Source organism: Urocitellus parryii, chromosome 5 (genome assembly GCF_045843805.1).
Source record: "Urocitellus parryii isolate mUroPar1 chromosome 5, mUroPar1.hap1, whole genome shotgun sequence".
Lineage (NCBI taxonomy): Eukaryota > Metazoa > Chordata > Mammalia > Rodentia > Sciuridae > Urocitellus > Urocitellus parryii.
Genome location: NC_135535.1, coordinates 208,639,452 through 208,645,451, shown reverse-complemented (window position 1 = coordinate 208,645,451; position 6,000 = coordinate 208,639,452).

Here is a 6,000-nt window from a genome sequence, read left to right as displayed (position 1 = left end):
AGTCATGTCTGAATAACAGAACTGCATCCTCATTTCCTAATACCCTGGCTTTTACTACTTTGCATTCAACTGTGAAAAGTCTTTTAAAACTCGGAACAGCAGTAAAACTTGAATGAATTTTTGACCCATTATTGCCTAGCGGGTGCGCCTTCCAAGCTGGAGAGACTGCCAAGTTCTCACCACCTAATATTTCCACTTTAATTGTGCCACTTGAGAAATTTACGTGCCTCAAAATATGGCATGAATCTTACGCTTATTGCAGTATCATTAGCAGCAACATTTAAGCAACATCTGTGTGCTATAGAACTAATTGAAGTAGCAGAAGTGGCAGCTGTAAATCCACAGGAAGATGGCAGTTTGTACCCGGCACTGCTGAGTTAGCTACTAACTGTCAGCCTGTTCCTGCAATCTGCTCTCGAGTACCACGGTACAGGCACACAATGTCCAAAAAAATACAGCGAGAAGGCTAATGATCCTATTAACCACTTTGCTGCACCAATTTGGCTGTTTTTCCAGTTTCCTTGTTGAATTTCATTATAAATTTCACCATTCCTGTAAAAAGTCCAGTGTGAGACGTGTGTCTGACTTTCAATTACTTACCTGAGCTGAGAAACACTCGTCTGGCTAGGCCACACTGTGGATTGATTTTTGTTTTCATTGTTTAATAATTCTGCCCACCCCACTCCACCTTTCCATTGCTTAAAAGATCTTATCACATACATTTCTGGAAACAAACCAACAATAACCAAAGTTGGGGGAGCAACTTTTAAATCCTTTGTGATGTTGATATTTAAAGCAACGACATTTTATTCCCATGGATGTACCATTTTCAATAATCAATACAAGATGGCAGCCATAATTTATTATAGGTTGGGAGTGGAGGAAGCAGAGGGGTTGCCGAGTAGAATGCGGTCAGGTCATTTGAGGCTCTCGAGTGTCTCAGTGATTGGCCAGGATACGAATCATGGCCGCTGGGCAGGAGTCCAGCCATGTACCCATCTAGACTCCAAAGACACTGTTTCTCCTCCTTCAATATGAAGAAAAACGGCACCAACTTTTCCACCCAGGAGCAAGCTAAATTGGGGTGAGGGATGACCACGTTGCTGTGTCTTGCTGGAGAAGTGAGGGCTCTGGAGCCTTCGTGTTTATTCAGAAAATTTCCTCCAAGGAACACAACTGGAAAAAATACTTTGACATCTCCTCCGAAACCAGCCCCGTTTGCTTTTAACTCTGCGTTTGCTTGCCTCTGTCTTGGCAGTGAATGGATGTCTCTCCCTGGTGCCTGGCCTGCAGACAAGGACGTAACTGGTATCTTTCAAGCACTCAAGAGTGTTGGAAATACACAAAAGAAGCCCTCCTTCAGTATATGATGACTGGTGTGTTTGCCAACAACCCAACTTCATTAGAAAATTGGCACGTCCGCCCAGCTGCCATGTGACACGCCGTTAACTGTGGACATTTGTTGTCTTAATGCTCAAGCTCTCGGGGACTGCACTGATAAGGGAGAAACTGTCTGGAATCCGCCGACCCCACGCTTAGGGTGGCACGCCACCTCACGGTATTGAAGATCAATAGCCACGTGACTGCCTAGAGGTGATAGGTCTCCAGAATTAACTTCCTAGTACTAAACTGCGATCCCTCGCTTCTTGGTTTATTTTCTAACAGTAACACATTTTAAGGGGGCCTGGTTAAAAGCCACTTATGAAACACAGTGAACAGACTCACCGGCCAACAGCTGCCAGTTTCTCCCACCAGCTCAGAGAACATCAGGATAAAAGGGCCGAAAGCCCGTTGAGCGGCAATTCCACCTTTTTTGCTGTTATGGTTAATCGCCTGTTTTTGTTGTTGGGGTGTTGGTGTTTTGATCTTTATTAAAAAAAAAAAAAAGGTGGTTTGGGAATTGTCCATTTCTGACTTATCAAAATAATGCAGCTTAATAACAACGCGGGCTCCACTGCTGCCCTCGGATGCGGTGGCCCGGCCCGGGGTGTGACACAGAGGAACGTGTGCCTGTATTTTTTTTCTGTTGAAAACAAGCTCCTGTGCCTCACCGAACACCAGCTCCTCGGGTGTGAATGAAATTCCTTCAGCATCGTTTCACCTTTATGTTAAAAAATGATGGCAGTTACCCAATAATGATACTTGGGTGATATGTACTGATAGTTTTACTAAAAAATGAGACAGATTTTAAAAATGCCTTTTGTTTAAAAGTATATGGCCACTAACAAATCCAAAATATTTAGTAAAGACTATATTTTCTAACGCAAAAAAGAAAAAGAAAAAAACAAAGAAAAAGAGAGCACCCCGAGTGGCATTACCCCAGTCTCCTGTGGTTCGCTCTTTGGTTTATTCGGATGTCGGAAGATCCGGCCTCACTGGACACGTGGTGGGGAAAGCCATGAGTATTTCAATGGACCCTTCAGAAACTGTGGCTATCCTCCTTGGACCTCAATCCAAACAGTGAACCTAAGGTCAGCTGCCGCCTGGAACCCGCACTTCCAAGGAGCTTCCCTCCGTGGGCTCCCGGTTCCCCTCTGCACTCAGAGGGCCTTTGGCCAAGTGGGAGTTTTAAAGTTTTCAATCCCAAGCCCCAGTCTCCTGTGAACAGATCTTCCAAATGCCGACTCATTTCATTACAGATGTCCTAAAACACACATTTGTTAATGTCCCTCCCAGTGGTAGGACTGGTATAGAAGCTGTAGAGCACCAGGTACAGAGTCTCAAAATTCTAGTTTTGCTCCAAAAACATGACTTCTTACATCAACCCCAGACTCTGCCAGTTTCTCTCCCTGGAGGGACTGGGTCACCTTATTTTTGAGATGTCTGGTAAATACAGGGCTCAATTACCGTCACTTGCCAGCCCCTTTTAAGGTGGGACTCTGGCCATGTGGACTGGCCCTGAGCTCATCCCAAGAAGTGGTGACCTCCCCATCCCACTCTTCTGTGGGCTGTCTCTGGAAATCCTGCCACAAGGTTTCCTTGGGTCATTGGCAAGTGGCACCTCACAGCCTTTGCCCTCTGCATGGGGTCCCTACACCGAGCCTGGGAGCATTTGACACTTCTATTCAGCTGTGTCACATCGCGTCTCCCCCTTCAGGTCTGCAAGGAGTGTCCCCCAAACCCTGCAGACAGGGGATCCCAAAGCCACAGCCTTTGTGTGCTAGGGCTGAACTTGTCCTTGCCACTTGAGGACATGCCTGGACCTAAAGAGGGGAGATGAGTCCCTGGGAGCAGATGTCCTGGAGTAGCCAGTGAATTGGGTGGCTGGACTGTGCCTGTGGTGGCTCCTGGGGATGTGGAGGTGATGCCCCAGACACTGGTGGGAACTGGATCCATGGCCAGCTGGAGGGCTTGCAGTGTACTGCCCAGACCGCTGAGCCAGGAGGGAAAATTCCTCACACAGAAGTAGCTCGAGGGGATTGATGAGAACCTCCCCTGGAGTTGCTGGCTGCACCAGGAACCTGACTAGCAACAGGCATGTGGCTGTCCTCCAGCACGGCCTCAAGGACCTGCTCAAGGGTTTTCAAACTGTGAAATATCTGATACTAAAGAGCAAATATGTGCAATGCCTGTGTAGAGCCATAACGTCAAGAGGCTGCTCAACTCCCAGCACTCCCGCTGGCCCACCTACACACACCCTCTGCACCCATCTCCGCCCCTGCCCGAGGCCCCACGTTCCCCGCAGTGCTCCCTGCCTTCCGCGAGGTCTTGCCACACGCGTGCCTGTCCTGTGTGCGCTCACTTGCCCACCTGAGCCTCACCTCCTGCAGGTCTCGTCTGCCGAGGGCCAGGTCCTTCCTGTCACACCGTGGCTGTGGGGGTCCTTTCACTGCTGTGTGGCATTTCGTCACGTGGACACACTTCCTTTCTCCCCAGTGGCTGTGGCCTGATTACGGTCTTTGCTGTCACCAAGGGCCGTGCTGTGGTCACCCAGCAAAGTCCTCCCAGTGAACCGTGCTCAGGAGAGGAGTGGCCTGCTGGGGGAGGCACGTCTCCACCACCATGGGAAGACAGTGGGTGCCAAGCAGAGTCCCCAGCCGCCTAGACCAGGCCTCCTGTTTGGTATTCAGATGCTCTCTAACTTCCCGGCTCATGTGACCTGAGTGAGTTCTAAGTGCACACAGGCATCTGTGGGTGACAAGGACCGTCAGACAGGTGAGTCCTTACCACTGGGATCAGCTCAGGCTCTGAGCGGAACCTGTGGGTCACGCCAGGGCTCTATGAGCCAAGTAGTTCTGGGCAAACACTTGCCTGCCCGTTGGGGCACAGCACCTGATGGGACATGGAGGTGCCTGACAGTTCTGTAGTGGCATTACCTGCTGCTTGAGCCCCTGGAGAAGCCAGGGAGGGAGCCATGGCACACATGCGGGGCCCACCACGGAAGCAGCCCGACTGTTCAGACCCAGGGGCCAGCTGCAAGAGGAACCCACTTACCCAAGTCCTGGGCAGACCACCCGGGCACGGCAGCAGCTTGAAGATTACTAGCACTGAAATTAAAAGTATCAGGAGGAGGCCCCATGCTGGACAGTTCCCAGGCGGTCACTGTTGGGGTGAGGGACTTTAAAGACATGCCCAGGACGCTGGAGACCTGGTCCTTCTCTGGATTATTTGGGCACCGACCTGTTCTTCATAAATTAAAAGTAACTCTCCTCCCAAGTGTCTTTTTATGCATGGCTTGTCTGGATCCCATCCCTGCAGGGTTGGGTCAGAGTGCTCAGCCACCAAGCACGTGACTCTGCCCTCATCTCCCTGAAGCCTGGGTGTGTCCTCTGGAAGTAACTGACGGGCCTCTGTCAAAGCACTCCTGGTCTCTGCTCTGGCCTGCTGTGATTTCTGCCCAGGAGGTGGCCTTGCTAACTGGCTGCTGTGTTTCCAGTTGTGAGAAGAGCTTCCCCGGGAGTTCTTCACATAATCATCATCTTGATCTTAAATGTAAATATTGTCACCATGGTTTAAAGAGAGATTAATGGTTTGCTGACAGCTCCATACATCCTGAGGAAGCAACACCCTGAAGAACATGCATTGCCCATCTTCCCTCCAATAGTATCAGGAAGAGCTATACCCACAGGTGGCCCACGTGTCCCTGGAGCTGGGCAAGTGACGTCTGAGCGCTGGGCGGGGTGTCTCTGCTGAGCAGCTTACCAGCCGAGAAGTTCTGCACTTTATCCTTTAAAGAGAGATCACCATCGGCCAGTCCCGCGCCGCCTGTCTTGACATCCACCTTTGCTCCCTGGGAAACACCGGGCTCTGGCTGCTCCAAGTCAGAGGAGATAGTTGAGGCCAGAACTGGTTCACAGAGCTGCAGCCTGTCACTCAGGGCCTGAAGCCTGTCCAGGGCTGGCTCTTGCCCCGCCTTCCCCTGCCATGGCTGGTGAGTGGGTGCTGATGCCCTCACCGTCTGGAGCCCCTCCCTGTGCTCCACCATGCTCAGAGCCTCTGCCCCTCTGCCCTGGCCTCAGGGCGCCCCTGCCTCTAGGTCCTGTGTAGGGAGACCTGGGCCTCCAGATAGTTCCTTTCTCCTGGCCCTGTGTCAGCAGCCCTGGGGCTTCAGGACAGCCCTCTGATATATGCCACTGCCTCCCACCACCCACGTCTCCCTGACGCAGCCGGGCCTGCGGCTTTATTAGGGACGTGGTGCAAGTGTGAATACCAGCAGGACTGGGCAATTAGACTCCACATCTGAATTTCTTATATTTTCAAAGTGTTCTACACTAATTAGTTAGTTCTGTTAGCTCTAAGGATTAGTAGCTTCTCTAACAAGACACACGACATTAAGTGACTTACCTAATTATGTAAAACACAAGGACGGGAGAGGAGGAGGAGCACTTCCCCCGAGCAGGGCTCAGACCTACACTGCCCGCTGCTGCACCTGCCCGACTCCTGCTCTCCAGGGTCCCCGGGGGAGGGGACGCTGCTGCAGGGTGCCCGGCCAGGAGGGCTAGGTGAGCGTGCTCACCTCAGGGCTGCCCCTCCCAGTCTGTCTCCACTGCCGGGATGGTG